Genomic DNA, 17,228 nt, shown 5'->3' with positions numbered 1-17,228 from the left:
GAGTTGGAATGTTTCAAATGTTGATTACCTGCTTTTCATTCCAAAATGATTAGAACTATAGCATCATAATTCTGAAATTCTGAAAAAAAATTACCTCTCATGAATGATAATGAACCTTGTTATTAATGGTGAAGGAATAGGACTTTGAACTTTGACACATCAATTTTATGGGGGATATAGGACCAATGAGAAATGTATATATGGTAATCATGTTCACACTTGATCTCAGAAGTTGGTAAGAAGCTTGAGACCAAAACTAATATTACTTCTCTTTGTTGACAGACTAAGTTCAATATGAATATAATGGTAAAAATATTACATTGTGGGATAGTATGTGGGAAAGGAGGAGAGAAAGAGTGGGTATAGCAGTCTTAATTTGGGATTTCATCAGGATAGGGAACTTTCAGTATCAAAACTCCCTTACCAATGTATTTTGGCAACTCAGCTGTAGTTTATAATCTTAGAGAATTGACTTAGAGAATTGACTCACTTATGGTCATTCAACTAGTATAAGGGAGAAGACTTGAGAGAAGGTTTTTTCTTAAGTACCAAAGTCAGTCTTTTATCTACTTAATCATGCTTCTTTTTATAAATATTATTCTCAATGTACAAATGGGGAAACCAAGTGAGGCAAATTTTATCTCGCATAGAACTGGAACTAGAAGAGAATTCTGAGAACTTCTAATCCAAACACAAGATAGTGAGATCCAGGGATTATATATTGGCCCAATTTATACTTACACAGGTAGTAAACATCCTAAATAAATATGAACTCAAGTCATTTGACACCTGAGTCAGTACTTTTTCCCTCCATCATCTGTCTAGTAAGGGGCTAAAATCTAGATCTTCTGAGCTCAGATCCACTGTTGATTCCATTCCACCAAGTGCCTGCTTCAAAGGAAAGATACCTTCATTTATTGGTTATATGATCCGCAATAAGTTAATATCTTTGCAATTTTCAGATTCTTCATCTATAAAAGGAGTGGGTTGGATTAAATACCTTTTCAGGTCCCTTCCAACTCTTGTGAACTGAGTGAGGGTTCCATGCTTTGAATAATATATAAAACTAATCTTTGACCCAAAATTTGCCTGTCACTATAGAATACATCCAAGTAAGAAGATTAATTTATAATCATACTAAGATAGTGTGACTCTGAAGAGTTCGAAATTAACAAAGTGCTCTACGTAAAGCATCCACAGCACTAATCTTGAAATGAAAGTACCCAGCTGTTGTCCTTGTTAAGCCAGTGTTGAAACTGAAAACTGTCAGTCTTCAGATCTGACATGGCCAGAGGAGATTTGATCTCACAAATCTGTGCCAAGTGTGAAAGGTTCCCCTGAAAAATCTATTCTGTCAGCACTCCCTTCCTTCCATGTTCCACTGTGTCTTTAAGACATGGGTCCTGTCTCTGTCATTCAAGATATCTGCTCCCTTTATTAAACACATATAGTTAGATGATACTTTAAGTACCAAATCTTCAAGCTTAAGCAAATCCTCTCACCACCCTACAGCACCACACACAATTTTCTGTCCCCTCTCTCTTCTCAATTTTCATCTGCCCACCCTTCACTTGACTGTTACATTTGGCTTTTCCATGTCTTTGTACCTTCCATGAGATTCCCCATAGGCTTGGCATAAACTAGTGCCTTCTTTTTATCCTCTGAATTCTACCCCAAACACCTGTCAAGAGGCAACAGAACAGTTCTCTCCTGATGCAGTTGTCATTACATCAGTCCTGAAACCCAAGGACATACTGTTGGTATTTTCCTTTTGATGTAGTGGAAAGTGCACAAGGCGACTTGGCATCTGCAGTATAGTTTCTGATACTTACTAAGTTATCTTGGGTAAGTCATTTAGTCTTTCTGAGCTTCTACTTTGTAATCTGGAAAATGAAGTTAATAATAATAGTTGTATCACCTAAATAACAAGGCTTGGGAGAGGAAAAAAATTTTTAAACTTAATGCACTATAAAAATGCGAGTCTTTCTTATTTCATTCCCCATTGTTCTTGTCCATTTTTATCTTTATATAATAGAGGTTCTCTTTAATATTACCTTCTTTTTTATTTTTATACTGAATTACAAATATTCTCCCTCTCTCACCCGGTCTGTCACCCATTGAGAAAACAAGAACAATATCTATTATATACATGAAATCATACAAAACATATTTCCACATTTGCCAAGGCTGTAAAATAAGCAAGAAAAATTATGCTTCAATATGCACTTTGAGTCTATCAGTTAATATTGCCTTCAAAGCTCGCAATATTTCATTATAAATGAGGTAGTAATTGATAAGGTCCATTCTAGCATTTTCAGCAATGAATATTTTTAGTCAATGTTCAGAATGGATCTGCATTATATCAGAGTATAGAACCCTCCTAATAAAAGGTCCCATAATAGTAAGACATCCATCAATTTATGCAGTTACTTCCAGTACTCTCTTTTCTTACCAAATATTTTCTCCCATAAAGGATAGAGGAAGACAAGAAATAACAAGTATTAATTATTTGCTAACTATGAGCAGGCTAAATGGATAATTGGATAGAGCAGACTGTTCTGCAGTCAGCCTCAGACACTAGCTGTCTGGGCAAATTCTTTGATAATGCTTGTCTTCATTTCTTCATCTATAAAATGAACTGGAGGGGCAGTTAGGTAGTGCAGTTGATAAGAGCACCAGCCCTGAAGTCAGGAGGACCTGAGTTCAAATCTGACCTCAAACACTTAATACTTCCTAGCTGTGTGACCCTGGACAAGTCACTTAACCCAATTGCCTCAGCCAAAAAAATAAAAAATGTGCTGGAGAAGAAACTGGCAAATCACTACAGTATCCTTGCCAACAAAACGCCAAATGGGGCCACAGAGACTAAAATATGACTGAAATGACTCAAGGACAAGAAAATGCACTTTACTAAATGTAACTAGACACTGTGTTTTATTTGCATAAGTACCTTGCTGTCAACTACTACTGCTGACAGGTTGAATCAAGATGCACCACTAGTACCACTACCACTAGTAACTTAGAATCACAGAATTTTAGGAATTTCTTCTATAGATAGTATTCATTCATTCTCTAGTGATTGGAAATTAATTAACTTTCAAAACAATACATTGAATTTTGGGATAATTCTAGTTCTTAGTATGTTTTTCTTCCATGTAGTCTAAAATCTGTCTTTTGCAATTTCAACCTATTCCTTCAACTTTTGTTCTCTGGGGACCAAAGCAAAAGAATAAGGCTAAACTCTGTTTCATATGGATATGTACAATGCTTATAGGCCTAAGCATTAATTTTCCCTGTATTGAATTTCTGATATACTTATAAGAACAGTAGTAAAACATTGTGTGACTTTCAGCAAACAGAGTCACATAATTCTTCAACTGTTTCTATCCTGCTAATAGCTAAAGGAACTCCCAAAAGAGGACATTTTTTTTACTGGGGAAAAATGCCATACTGATTTTCAAAAATCGAGTTTATGGGATTACACAAGTAAATACGGTATATTCTTTGTTGTTTTTCTGTTTATGTGTTTGGTTGTCTTTTTAGCACCAGGGATTGTCACTTCCTCTCGTTAAAAAAAAAAAAAAAAAAAAAAAAAGGAAAAATTATGTAAGCTCCCATTCCATGAGGTACTAACTAGGACATCTAAAATGTCAACATTAAAGTCTGTTGTTGTGTATGTGAGTGTTTTTTTCCCCTGGCAAAGGCAGAGACAATTGTCATTGGCATCTATGCTCCAGGATTAACACATGAGCCATCAATCTTTCAAAAATTGTTGGAGATCAAAACTACCCAGTTCTGAATCCCCAGGTGTTTGTATAGAAATACAAACATTAAGCCAGATTTTCTCATTGCCCAAGGGCACCTTTGAAAACAAAATTAATTCCAAGTAGACACCTGGTACATTATAGAGCCCTCTAGCAAGCTATCATTGTGGCCTGAGTGAATTCATGGTAATTCCAAAGATTCCTAACATACAACCAAAGAATTAGCTTAATATGGGTGATTTACTTTTGGGCTTAGACCTTCCTTTTACATGGAGTGTTAGCTTCTTCTACCAGCAATCATCATAACTACTCCCAAAAGAGCTTTCCTTTGCAGGACAAGAAAGCAGCAATTACTGAACAAGAATAGAATGTCTGGTCATGTAGCTGGCTGAGAGTCATAGATTTAGAGCAGAAGGGACCTTCAAGGTCATCTAGTCCAACCTCCTCAATTTATAGATAGCTAAGGGCCATCTATACTGAATAGAGTACTGAACTTTAAAAATCTCAGTTCAAATACTGTCTTATGATACTTTCTAGCTTTATGTATCTATCTTGGCAAATCAGTCTCTAAAACTCAGTTTCCTCATATTAAAATAAGGATAATAATAGCACCTATCTTACAGGGTTATTATAAGGATCAAATAAGATATTCATAAAGTACTTTGCAGAGCTTTTTGTGTTTAATTTCAGTCTTATTTTATTCTTTGTGACATCATTTGGGATTTTCTTAGCAAAGATTCAGGATTGATTTGCTATTTCCTTTACCAGCTGATTTCACAAATGAGTAAATAGGCAAATGAAGTTAATTTGCCCAGGGCATATAGTGGTGGTAAGTGGCTTAAAGCTGGATTTGAATTCAGGGCTTCCTGATACCAGGCCTGGTGCTCTAACCACTGTGTCATTTATCTGCTCAATCTCAAACCTTAAAGCACTAAATAAATACTAGCTGTGATTATTAATAGACATAAAGGTGAAATTACTCGTCCAAGGTCAAATAAGCAGCAAGTAAGAGAGTTGGAACAAAAATCCTTTGGACTCCAAATTCAGCCTTCTTTCAATTGTTGCACATCTGCAGCATCCCTCTTAGAAGAACTTTAAATAGGGTGCCTTTCAGAATAGTAGCATGACAGCTTCCCTGTAATGATCAGAAAAGGCAACCCCTATCACCGTGGAATTTTTGTTCTGGAGCAGGGCTTGAATGTGTATGAAATATTGACTTAGAAAGCTTCCAAGAAAAAGAGAAATCACTTTAGTATCATAGGGACCTTACATACACATCTTTAAATTTCACCAATTCACTCAGGACAGCAAGGTTCCATTTGAGTTCCTAATCCTGCCATCCCTAATTCTAGATTTATCTCTGGAAAATGAAGTTTGGCAAGGTAGACATTTAGTAAATTCTTAATGAGTGTTCATTCACTTTACAAATGTTCATTGATTGATTCATGGATTTAAGAAAATCATAATACTACTATCCTAGGGCAATATAGCCACTATTCCATCCCACCAGGAAAGACACGAAGCAGTGTTAGTACTAAGCTAAAGCTTTCTCTTCTTTCATATAAACTATGACCTTGAGTGGAAAGTCTTTAAATAGAAAAGAGCCCTTTCCTTGTACCTAATAGCATAACCCACAGAAGATATGATACTAAATACTAATAAATACTAATACTTTGCACTTGTGATTCATTAGGAATCTTGACAAGGTCACACAGGCTTCTCACTGTGAAGTGATACCCACCCAACCATATGTTTTCCAAATTTCTCAGCCCTGAAAGTCAAAGCCGGGAGTGGCAGGATAGAACAGAGTAGAGCCTTCCTGTACACATGTGGCAGAGTGATAAGAGAAGCTGAAGAATAATAAGAATAATAAGAGGGTGAAGAATAATAATTAAAAAAAAAAAAAAAAAAAACTTGAATCTGAAAGTTGGTTCATGTGTGCTCAAAGAATCTTTTTCCTGTCTACAGGCTCCGTTGTGAATGGACTCAGAGACTGGAAGGGAGACTCAAGATGCTACAGCAGCCTCAGGAAGAGCCCAAGAAATCAACGCTACTCCCAATTGAATCTTTCCACCTTGTTGATAAAACAGTCGCCTAAAGTTATTAATAATATGGTAATAGGAAAAGCATTGCTTCATGGAGAAGGAGAGCCCCCTTAGGAGATTCCTATGAAATAGTGAAGCCCAAGCTGAATGTTGAGCAGGAATTTTAAAGTGTTAATTTAAGATGTGTTCATGCAGGAATATATTCAATATGGAAATTGTGGCCATGTTTCATTGTTTCATTCAGATCACAGTAGGATCCTTTCATAAAATTACTCATCATGATATAGATTTAACTGTTCTACATTTCAGATTCTGTCTCCCCAACCTTAGGTACTACAACTGAAAGATGGCCAGTATTGGAGTCTGTGAGAGCAGAATCCAAGTCTTTCATCAGATACATCTGGTTGTGTGACCTCTTAAGGACCCCAAGTAAATCTCTAAGATTAAAAATTGCCTATGAGTTTCAGACTTCAAATTTTGCATTGGTAGAGAGAGTTTCTAAATTAGAAGTTCTCCCTAAGAACAAGGAATAATTTACCTATCAGATCTTTGGAGAAGGGAGGAATTTTATGACCAAAAAATAAGAGAACATTATGAAAAGCAAAATGGACAACTCTTGATTACATTAAATTAAAAAAGGGTTTGCACAAACAAAACCAAGAGAAACAAGATTAAAAGGGAAGTACAAAGCTAGGGGGAAATCTTTACAGCCAGTATTTCTGATGGTCTCATTTCTAAAATATATAAAAAACTGTGTCAAATATATAAGAATACAAGTCATTCCCCAATTGATAAATGGTCAAAGCATATGATATTTCAGATAATGAAATCAAAGCCACTTATAATTATATGGGGAAAATGCTCTAGGGGCAGCTAGGTAGTATAGTGAATAGAGCACCAGCCCTGAAGTCAAGAGAACCTCAATTCTAATGTGACCTCAGATACTAAATACTTCCTAGCTGTATGACCTTGGGCAAGTCACTTAAGCCCAATTGCCTCAGGAAAAAAATGTTTTAAATCACTATTGATTAGACAAATGCAAATTAAAACAACTCTGAGATACCACCTCATACCTTCAGATTGGCTAAGATGACAGGGAAAGATAATGATAAATGTTGGGAAAACTGAGACACTAATGCATTGTTGGTGGAGTTGTGAAATGATCCAACCATTGTGGAGAGCAATCTAGAACTATGCCCAAAGGACTGTAAGACTGTGTATACCCTTTGACCAGCAGTACCATTCCTGCGTCTGCACTCCAAGAAAAACATAAAGGAGTGAAAAGGACCCACATGTACAAAAAATGTTTGTAGTGGCTCTTTATGTGGTAACAAAAAATTGGAAAGGAGTAGATGCCCTTCAATTGGGGAATGACTGAACAAGCTGTGGTACATGAAGGTAATGGAATGTTATTGTTCTATAAAAAATGATGAACAAGCTGATTATAGAAAGGCCTTGAAAGAGTTACATGAATTGATGGTGAGTGAAATGAGCAGAACCAGGAATACATTGTACACAATAACGGAAAGTGTGCTAGGATCAACTATGAAAGGCTTGGTTCTTCTAAGCGGTTCAGTGATGCAAAGCAATCCCGATAGACTTTGGACAGACAATGCCCTCTGCATCCAGAAAAAGATCTAAAGAGACTGAATGTAATCAACACATGCTATGGTCACTTCTTTTTTCTGTTTTTTAATCTCTCCCATGGTTTTTCCCTTTTGCTCTCTGATTTTTCTCTCCCAACATGGTTCATAAAGCAATGTGTATTAAAAATAAAAAAGCTTACAAAAAAAAAAAGGTTCTCCACAGCCATGAACTTAGAGAAGCATAACAATCTCTTCTCTCTGCTCCTACCACCACTACAAATGCACACAAATCTCACAGATCTTTTCCTAGATACTGCAGTTATAAATTATTATACTCTACTTCTTGTCCTATTCAGTTTCCTGGCTTCTCTCTCTTGCTAATTTAAGTAAAATTTTTCTAGCACTAAGGCTCAAAATTAACTCAAAAAGAAATTTAGCATAGGAAATATCAATAAAACAACATTATCTAACAAAATCTCTCACATGTTTTTCAGTTCTTTGAAATGTGCTTACAAATATTTCTTTTTATCCATGCAGCAACTCTGTGAAATAAAAAAATGAAGTATCATAGTTCTCGTTTTTTTTCTTCTACTTAAGTAGATTAAAGCACAAAGTAGAGAATATAAGGACTGTGGCACTTGGTAAAAGACCTACCTTTGGAATGGAAATCAGGATAGTTAAGTTTGGATTCTGGCTAGGAAACTTCCTAGTTTTGTGATGGTGAACACGTCATTTAGGATTACTAATTCTCAGTTTCTTCTTAAACTATGTGTAAGAATTAGTAGTTATCCTTACAGATAATCTGAAGTTACCATACAAAATTTAAGTGACTTGTCCAGCGTCACACAGTTAGTGAATATCAGAAGCAGGATCTGAACATAAGCTCCAAGCCTAAGACTCTAGTCACTGAATTGTGTTAGATCTTCCTAACTGATAAAATAGTGAAAATAATACTTACTTTCCACCTCATAGGGTTGTAGTGAGGGAACTACTTTTGTAGACTTTTAAGTTATTTATAACAACAGCTCTTTCTTACCTTTTCCCATGGATTTTAGCTAGTAATTAATCAGATTCAAGTCACTATCCTGCCAGTATTCTTTTATATTGATTGTTCTAACTATTTCGCAGTTGATACATAATTGACTTTTATAGTTTGATAAAAAGTATTATAATATAAATTCATCCTCTGTGGGTTTATTGAAAGCATCCTCTTATAGCAGAGCAATAGACATGATATGTAGTAAATCCTGGTCCCATTTTTCTTACCTTTTCTACTGGATTTCTATATTTGAAAGTTTTTATCTTGGTTTTGCTTGAAATTCTGGTGTATCTATGCTATGCTTTTTTTCAAAATAATTTGGGATGTCAATAATGGTTTTGTCCTCTATTTCATTAATAGCTGTAACTAACAGAATTTGAATTTTATATACATGAAGATTTGTAATAAATTGGAGAATTAAAACTTTTTCCTCTTCAGATTTTATTAGTTTCTCCAATTTCATCAAATTTAGACTTAGGGAAAGAGGTTGTTGTATTTATTTTTTAATGAACAAGATCTGTTCTCTCTCCCTCCTAATTTCTCCTCTTACCCCAAAAGAGAAAAAGACAGAGACAGAGACAGAGAAAACTTTGAAACAATTGTATACAGTCAAGCAAAACAAATTCTCCCATAGACTATATCAAAAAAAAACAGTCTTATTCTGTACATTGAGTCTGTCACTTCTATTAGGAGGTGAATAATATGTTCCATCATGGGTCTTCTGGAATCATAAATTGTCATTGTATTGATCAGATTTCTTGAGATTTCTGATTCTACAATGTTGTTGTTATTGTATATGTTCTGATGAAGTTTTATTTTAATTGAATGTCCTGTACTGGCGGGTAATGATTTATTTTATGACTTAGAACTCAGGATCACATTAACAAAAAGAAGTATGAAAACTTTACCTATAACTGGTGAGATCGGTTATCAATTCTAACATTTTAAAATGCTGAAACATAACAAAAGTATTCAAGTCTTAAGTCCATTTTATGCATGTTGCAGTTCTTCTGTTTTAGTGGTCAGTATCTCCATTGAAGTGTTTCTCCATTCATTGTCATCAAATGACTTGACTAAGATTATTGAGAGCTAAAATTGGCTTGATCTTGACTAAGATTATTTTAGATTTAGGATTGAAAGAGATTTAGGTTATTATCTAGTTCAACTCCATTTTATTGAGCCCTAGAGATATTGAATTCTAGTTTGTCTTCCTCCTTTATTGGTTCTTGTAGCTCCACACTTTTAAACTAATTTTATGTCATTAAAGATTTTAATATTCATGACAGTCTATTAAATCACCTGCTGATTATTTGGTCACTGCCGCTGCTTTGTAGATGCTGTTGATAAAATCTTGAGACACTATATCAATTAAAAGCATGAAAGTTATGCATTAATAGACATTACTTGCACAGTAGTAAGATGCAGAGAAGTAATTTTATATGATGGTATATTTAGAATGGAATTAGTATCTTCATGACTTCATGTTTTAATTTTTTTGGAGCACACTCATAAAATGTGTGTTCGTGTTAAAATTAGGAGGTACAATATCTTCCAGCACATTTGTGTTTATGCCTTACTATCACGTAGCAATCATCTCACTCACTCTTTGGTAGCCAGACTGCCCCCTTTGACATTAAACTCTTTGATGCTAAACACTGTCTTGATCATGGAGAATCCTAGTGATTTCTCAACCACATTTTCCCTATTTTTAGTATCCACCTTTTTTTGTGAAAGGTTAAGTAGAAGCTCAAGTTCAAAAGGCAAAAAATGAAGAATAGAAGGAAAGATAAGGAATTGACTATGGGTAGTAAGAGCATAAGTTATGGCTACAAAGAGTAAAAGGGAAAAAATTCCACTCAGCCAGTATTACTTGTCTTTTTTGTATTTTTTTTTCAGAAAACAAGCCAATATGGTAGGCAGCATGAGTATAAAGGAATGAGCATTGGTCTTGGATTCAGTAGTCATGAATTAAAGTATCAGTTCCAACATTTATTAACAGTGTGCCTCCTCTGAACCTCCATCTTTTCATCTGTAAAATAGGGGTTATAATTGTGAGGAAAGATTTTTGAAAGCATAAAGTATCATGTAAATAGGAATAATTATCAAATATGAGAGAGGCCTAAAGTAATGTAATTATTTTAGAATGGGTACAAATATTGCCCAAAAAACTCCTTTGCTTCCTCTAGCCTGAGGAGTAAAACCACTTTCCCTGAGGTCTATTTATTTATTAAGAGAGTACAAAGCAGATTTTTCTGAAATGTTGGATTAGGTTCCCAGGAAGTAAATTTATCCCTAGAATTTTGCTTTGGAAGCCAGAGAACTAATTGATTTTTAAAGGTAATGTTTGAATCCAGTAAGTGAAACTATCAGTAAAAGTTAAGTTGAAAATAGGAGTTCAAGTTAGAGAACAGCTATTTTAGATGAAATTTCTCTCTCTCTCTCTCTCTCTCTCTCTCTCTCTTACTGCTGGATTTTGTTAGTAGTATATAGAAATGATAATGATTTATGTGGGTTTATTTTATATCCTGCAACTTTGCTGAAGCTGTTAATTGTTTCAATTAGGTTTTTGGAGGATTCTCTAAGTATACCATCATATCATCTGCAAAGAGTGATAATTTTATCTCCTCATTGCCCATTCTAATTTCTTTAATTTTTTTTCTTTTATTATTCCTGAAGCCAATATTTCTAGTACAATATTGAATAAGAGTGGTGATAAAGCTCTGTTTCACCCCTAATCTTACTGAGAATGCATCTTGCTTCTCCCCATTATAAAGAATGCTTGCTGATGGTTTGAGATAGATGCTGCTTATCACTTTAAGGAAAACTCCATTTATTCTTGTGCTCTCTAGCATTTTTAATAGGAATGGGAGCTGTATTTTTTCAAAAGATTTTTCTACTAATTCAGATCCAATTAATCAATGATGGACGGAATCAGCTACGCCCAGAGAAGGAACACTGGGAAATGAGTGTAAACTGTTTTCATTTTTGTTTTTCTTCTCAGGTTATTTTTACCTTCTGAATCCAATTTTCCTGTGCAACAAAAAAAAATCAGTTCTGCACACATATATTGTATGTAGGATATACTATAACATATTTAACATGTATGAGAATGCCTGCCATCTAGGGGAGGGAGTGGAAGGAAGGAGGAGAAAATTTGGAACAGAAGTGAGTGCAAGAGATAATGTTGTAAAAAAATTACCCATGCATATGTACTGTCAAAAAAATGTTATGATTATAACATTAATTTTAAAAATAAAATTTTAAAAAAAGATTTTTCTGCATCATTGAAATTATCATATGATTTCTATTAATTTTGTTATTGATATGACCAATTATGGCAATAGTTTTCCTGATATTGAACCAGCCCTTCATTCCTGATATAAATCCTACTTGGTCATAGTGTATTATCTTTCTGATAAGTTGTTTTAATATCTTTGTTAATATTTTATTTTAAAATGTTTGCAACAATATTTATTAGGGAAATTGGTCTGTAATTTTGTTTCTCTATTTTGGCTAACCCTGGTTTAGGTATCTACCATATTTGTGTCACAGGAGGAATTTGGTAAGACTCTTTTTTTATCTATTTTTCCAGATAGTTTTACAATTAGAATTAATTGTTCTTTAAATATTTGGTAGAATTCACTTGCAAATCCACCTGGCTCTAGAAATTCTTTTCTTAGGGAATTCAATTTCTTTTTCTAAAATGGGACTATTTAAGAATTTATTTACTCTTCTGTTAATCTGGACAATTTATATTTTTTGTAAATAATCATCCATTTCAATTAGAAGGTCAAGTTTGTAGGCATACAGTTGGGCAAAGTTCATATTCACAGATTTAATTGCTTTTATCACTTGCCAACTCAAGATAAATACAATGAGTGGCATTTCCTGTTCTGAAAACTAGGTGAAATATAGAATTTCCCAAAAGTCTTAAGACTTTAGGGAAATGTTATATAGTCAAATGTGGAATCCTACTCTCTAGAAAAATCTGTTTCTAACAAATGCTGTCCTTATGACAGTGCTTGCTCTTTTAATTTTTCACCAAGATCTATTTGTAAATTAAGTATTGTGTCTGATCTGAATGTACCAAACAACTCTGAATAGTTTGGGGGCATCTGTCTGTAAGCCTAAGTATACAGCACACTTTGTAATATGGTGGAAAGATTCATTAAATATAGAAGTTAAATTAATGTTTGGACTATGTTCTGGATTTATCATACAAATATAAGCTGGTCAATTTGGCCCCTCTTCAAAACATGAGCAAATCAATTTAAAATAATAACACACACACACACACACACACACACACACACCTCTGCTACATTTAGCCCTAATTATGTCCTTGAACTGTTGAAGTTGTCAACATTGCAAGATACATAGCTCCTGCTCTTCTATAGTGTACCAAATTCAACATGTCTAAGATGGACCTCATCATCTTCTCCCTAATATTGTCACTCCTGCAAACATCCTAATTTCGTTGAGGGCACCACCATTCTCCTTAGTGATGATCCAAGGGACCCAAGTTATTAATTTTCTAAATATCCTTGATGCTTCACTCTAACTCATTTTCCATATCTTGCCACATCTCCTTAGTTGGTTTTAATTTCATAATATCTGGGCTTCCTTCCCTCCACTAACATAAGCCCCATTCTAATTCAGATCCTCACCACCTAGTCTATAGATCCTTCTCACAGCTGACAAAATATTCTTTCTAAAACACAGGTCTGACCATGCTCCTCCTACTCAAAATCTTCCAATGGCATCCAATTACCTATAGGATGTAATACAAATCACTTAGTATGGCATTGAAGGCTCTCCACAGTTTGAATTCAACCTACAATTCCAGCTATATTTCTTTTAGAAATATCTTCCAAACAAAGTACACTGTCAGCCATCCCCCTAGCTCCCTAAATTAAAATTCTATTTACCACCTCTGTGCATTTACAAAAGTCATTGTCTTTCATGCAAAGGATTTTTTCTTCATCTCTCTCTCAAAATCTTTTGCCTGTCTTTAAGGCTCATCTTAGCTGCTACCTTCTCTATCTATTACCAAACCTATTTCATCATTCTCATATTTCCAGTTCTCAGTGCACTCTCCCTACTCAATATTCTATGCTTGATTTGTTTCCCTCATCTTTTTATCACAATCACCTCCTCACCAGTAGAATGAAGCTTATTGAGGACAAATACTATCCCCATATCTGTAAAATAGAAACTAATATCTGTAGAACCTTCTTCACAAGCTTGTTGAGAGGTGTAAATGAAATAATATGTATAAAGGCACTTTGAAAAATGTCCCTATTAAAGTTTTAAGACTTTTGGGATAACCTGTAAAGATATTAGATATTTTCCTCATGAAAAATATTTTTAAAATAAAAGTATAAATTCTGAGCACAGAAAACTATGAAAATTTTTAAGCCTCAATAATATTAAAACTTCATTCGGCACTAAGACTTTTGTGACATCTTGTATAAATGTCATTTGTTTTTATAATGAAAAGTAGACAAGAAGGGTATCAACTTTGAATATAGAAAATAAAGTTATTTGTAACTCCATCCCCAATAAAATATTATTTTCAATTGCTCTTTCAAGTCTTGTATTGCAATGTGAATCTATTTCACAGTGCTCACTGCCCTTAGTAGTGTTTAAAAAAAAATAGCACTTTGCATAAGATGATTTCCTCTATTTTGTCATAATCTACTAATGCTATTTATTCTTTACATAGGGATTATGACTATCTTAGTGAGTCACAGTGTTAGCTTCCCTTCAAATATTTTTAAATAAATGAAAATCACATGTATAAAATTATAGCCATATATAGCAACAAGAGCAGGTAGACTCCCAAGCAATAATAGACTCCTGTAATAAAGCAAGCTATGGAAGACAATGGGGAAAATGTACCACAGTAGCCAGATAGGTGTTTAAAACATTTTTCAAAGAATTTATTTAGATGAGGCTATTTTAAGAGTAGTCATAGCATAAAAAAAAATAGATACTTGAAAAGAGTCTAAAGTCTGTACAATTCCTGTCTTTCGTGTTCTTATTTATACATAATTTTTAAATGGTACCAAATTTAATTTTTTTTGCTTTTTTATACATGCCCCCAGTTGAACAATGATAAAAATGAAAATATTAATCTATCTTCTTAAACCTTCATTATTCCAGCAAATCAAACTCCCACACTGCCTATACCTGATATATCTCTCTCTTCATTTTACCTTCATCAAACCTCCAGAAGGAAGTCAGTATGCCCTGAAGTCAGGACGACCCGAGTTCAAATCTGGTCTCAGATACTTAACATTTCCTGGCTGTGTGACCCTGGGCAAGTCACTTAACCCCAATTGCGAAAGAGAAAGAAAGAAGAAAGAAAGAAAGAAAAAGAAAGAAAGAAAGAAAGAAAGAAAGAAAGAAAGAAAGAAAGAAAGAAAGAAAGAAAGAAAGAAAGAAAGAAAGAAAGAAAGGAAGGAAGGAAGGAAGGAAGGAAGGAAGGAAGGAAGGAAGGAAGGAAGGAAGGAAGGAAGGAAGGAAGGAAGGAAGGAAGGAAGGAAGGAAGGAAGGAAGGAAGGAAGGAAGGAAGGAAGGAAGGAAGGAAGGAGTCAGTATGCTATTTGATTTTTGTTTCTGGATTTGTGGTTTACCAACTCATTGATAGAGTTTAAAATATTTCCAATTTTTTTTCTTATACATTGTTATTCCATAAATTATTCTACTTATGCTCACAGATTTTCTCATTTTCCTCCAAAACTGATCCTTTCATTACTTCTTATGTCATAATAATATCTCATTACATAAATTATAATTTATTTAGCAGATACCCAAAAAGATGACACCACTCCCTTGAATGCCCCCACCAAAAAAAAAATATTATGCAAAACCAACTGCATTTACTAGTGTATTTAAAATTTCAAACCCTTAGTCTATCATCTTTCTATTTTAAAAAAGCAGAGACATTCCTTCAACTCTTCTCTGAGACCAGGATTGATTAATATAGACTGTTAAAGCTGCATCAATTTTTCAAAATCATAACACAGAGAGATCATTTTTAATACTTGTCAGGCAGTCCTATACCAAAGATTCCCAGGCCTTTTATAATAGCATTCTAAAAGGTCAGAGGGTCCCTTATTTTTGGAGATAGTTCTGAGCAGAAGCTGGTACTAATAACATTGACCTTTTATTTTTATAGCAGGGAGGATCTAGAGTAGTAGGATAGATCATGGGAAGGGAGGAATATTAGGACATGGTTCTTAGTTAAAATAGCACAAGATCTAATTACTTGATTCACATAACTAACCAGAATTAATTTAATTCCAAGGCACATAAACCAGATACTGTCCTAGGCAATAGAAATAGAAATAGAAAAAGCAAGATAGCTTCTGCCCTCAATAAGTTTATATTCTAATAATACAAAATAACATATATGGAGGAATGGTGTATTTTAGAGTATTTTAGAGCAGGATGTCAAAAGCATCCTGATTAGTCATAGTGTCATTACTGGAGTAACTAGGTGGCACAGTGGATAGAGCATTGGTCCAGGAGTGAGGAAGATCTGTATTCTAATCTGATCTTAGATACTTACTAGCTGTGAGATGCTGAACAAGTCACTTAATCCTGTTTTGCCTCTGTTTCCTCTTCTGTAAAATGAGCTTAAGAAGGAAATGACAAATCCTTCCATCATCTTTGCCAAGAAAACCCTAGATGGGTTCCCAGAGAGTCAAAAGTCCAACAATTAATTGGATTTGTCTTTTCTGATATGCTGGTATTGACTTAATTACTATTCTTAGAGGTAAAATTAAAAATCAAGATAGAGAATGGGAAGGGACGGTACAGGTCCAATGACTTGAAGTAGCTCTGTATGCCTGAGACTAGATTAAGATAAGTCAAATGCTGACCAATAGGATCTCTGAGTCTCACAACTGGAAGCCTGAGTTCTAATGGGAGGAGAAGGTGATGGCCAGAGTTGCAAGGGATATAGTATTTGTACATATTATTGTGTAAGGTACCATGAGAATACAAAAAGTAAAGTATAATCATTGCCTTTATAGGAGCTTATCCAGTCATATAAAGAATGATAATTAAAAAAGAATACAAAAGTAAAATAAAGAGAAGCAAATAAAGAGTTAGAGGAGTTCAGAGGAAAGAGTTCTTCAGTCCATGACTATAATATATTAGGCATCAAAGGATGTATACAAATAGTCATCAACCATATGAATGAATGTTGCAAATTACTAATAATAAGAAAATAATTTTCAAAAATGGTTTTACCCTTATACCTTGCAGATAGGTAAAAATGACAAAAACCAATATTGGAAGAGTTGTGGGAAGTTAAATATTCTAGTGCATTATTGGTGAAGCTGTTATGGAAAGCAATTTTGACCTATGCAAAAAAAATATGCAAAAAAGACATTAAAATTCCCATATCCTTTCACTCACATTTCTTTTTCATTACTAGGCTTATATTTCAAAAAAGTCATTGTTCGGAAGAAAGTTTTAATATATTTGAGAATGTTTATAACAGGATTTTTAAGCAAAATATTAGAATCAGAATTTAGCAAAGAATTAGAAACAAAATAGATATTTATTGGTAGTAGAATTGCTAAAAAAAAAAATAGTGGTACATGAATTCAATGAAGTATTACTGTTCTTTCAGAAATACTGAATTTGATGAATACAAAAAAATACAAAATTATTTACATGCACTGATGCAGAATGAAGTAAACATATCCAAGAAAACACTATACTCAATGACAACAATATAAATATAAAGAACAACCACAACAAAATCAAAAGTGAATGT

The 17,228-nt window shown here is 34.0% G+C and overlaps 1 long non-coding RNA gene across 3 annotated transcripts in view; it reads left to right on the top strand.

The window, feature by feature from the left end:
* Positions 1-12,624, top strand: part of LOC141550744 (uncharacterized) — a 51,606-nt gene extending 38,982 nt beyond the window's left edge. For all 3 annotated transcript variants that reach the window (XR_012484678.1, XR_012484679.1, XR_012484677.1), the window contains one exon: positions 5,733-12,624. This is a non-coding gene — a long non-coding RNA (uncharacterized LOC141550744). The remainder of the gene's footprint in view (positions 1-5,732) is intronic.
* The last annotated feature ends 4,604 nt before the right edge of the window (positions 12,625-17,228 follow it).

This window comes from Sminthopsis crassicaudata, chromosome 1 (assembly GCF_048593235.1).
Source record: "Sminthopsis crassicaudata isolate SCR6 chromosome 1, ASM4859323v1, whole genome shotgun sequence".
Lineage (NCBI taxonomy): Eukaryota > Metazoa > Chordata > Mammalia > Dasyuromorphia > Dasyuridae > Sminthopsis > Sminthopsis crassicaudata.
The sequence above is the reverse complement of the archived record's forward strand: the minus strand, read 5'-3'. Positions and strand labels throughout refer to the sequence as shown.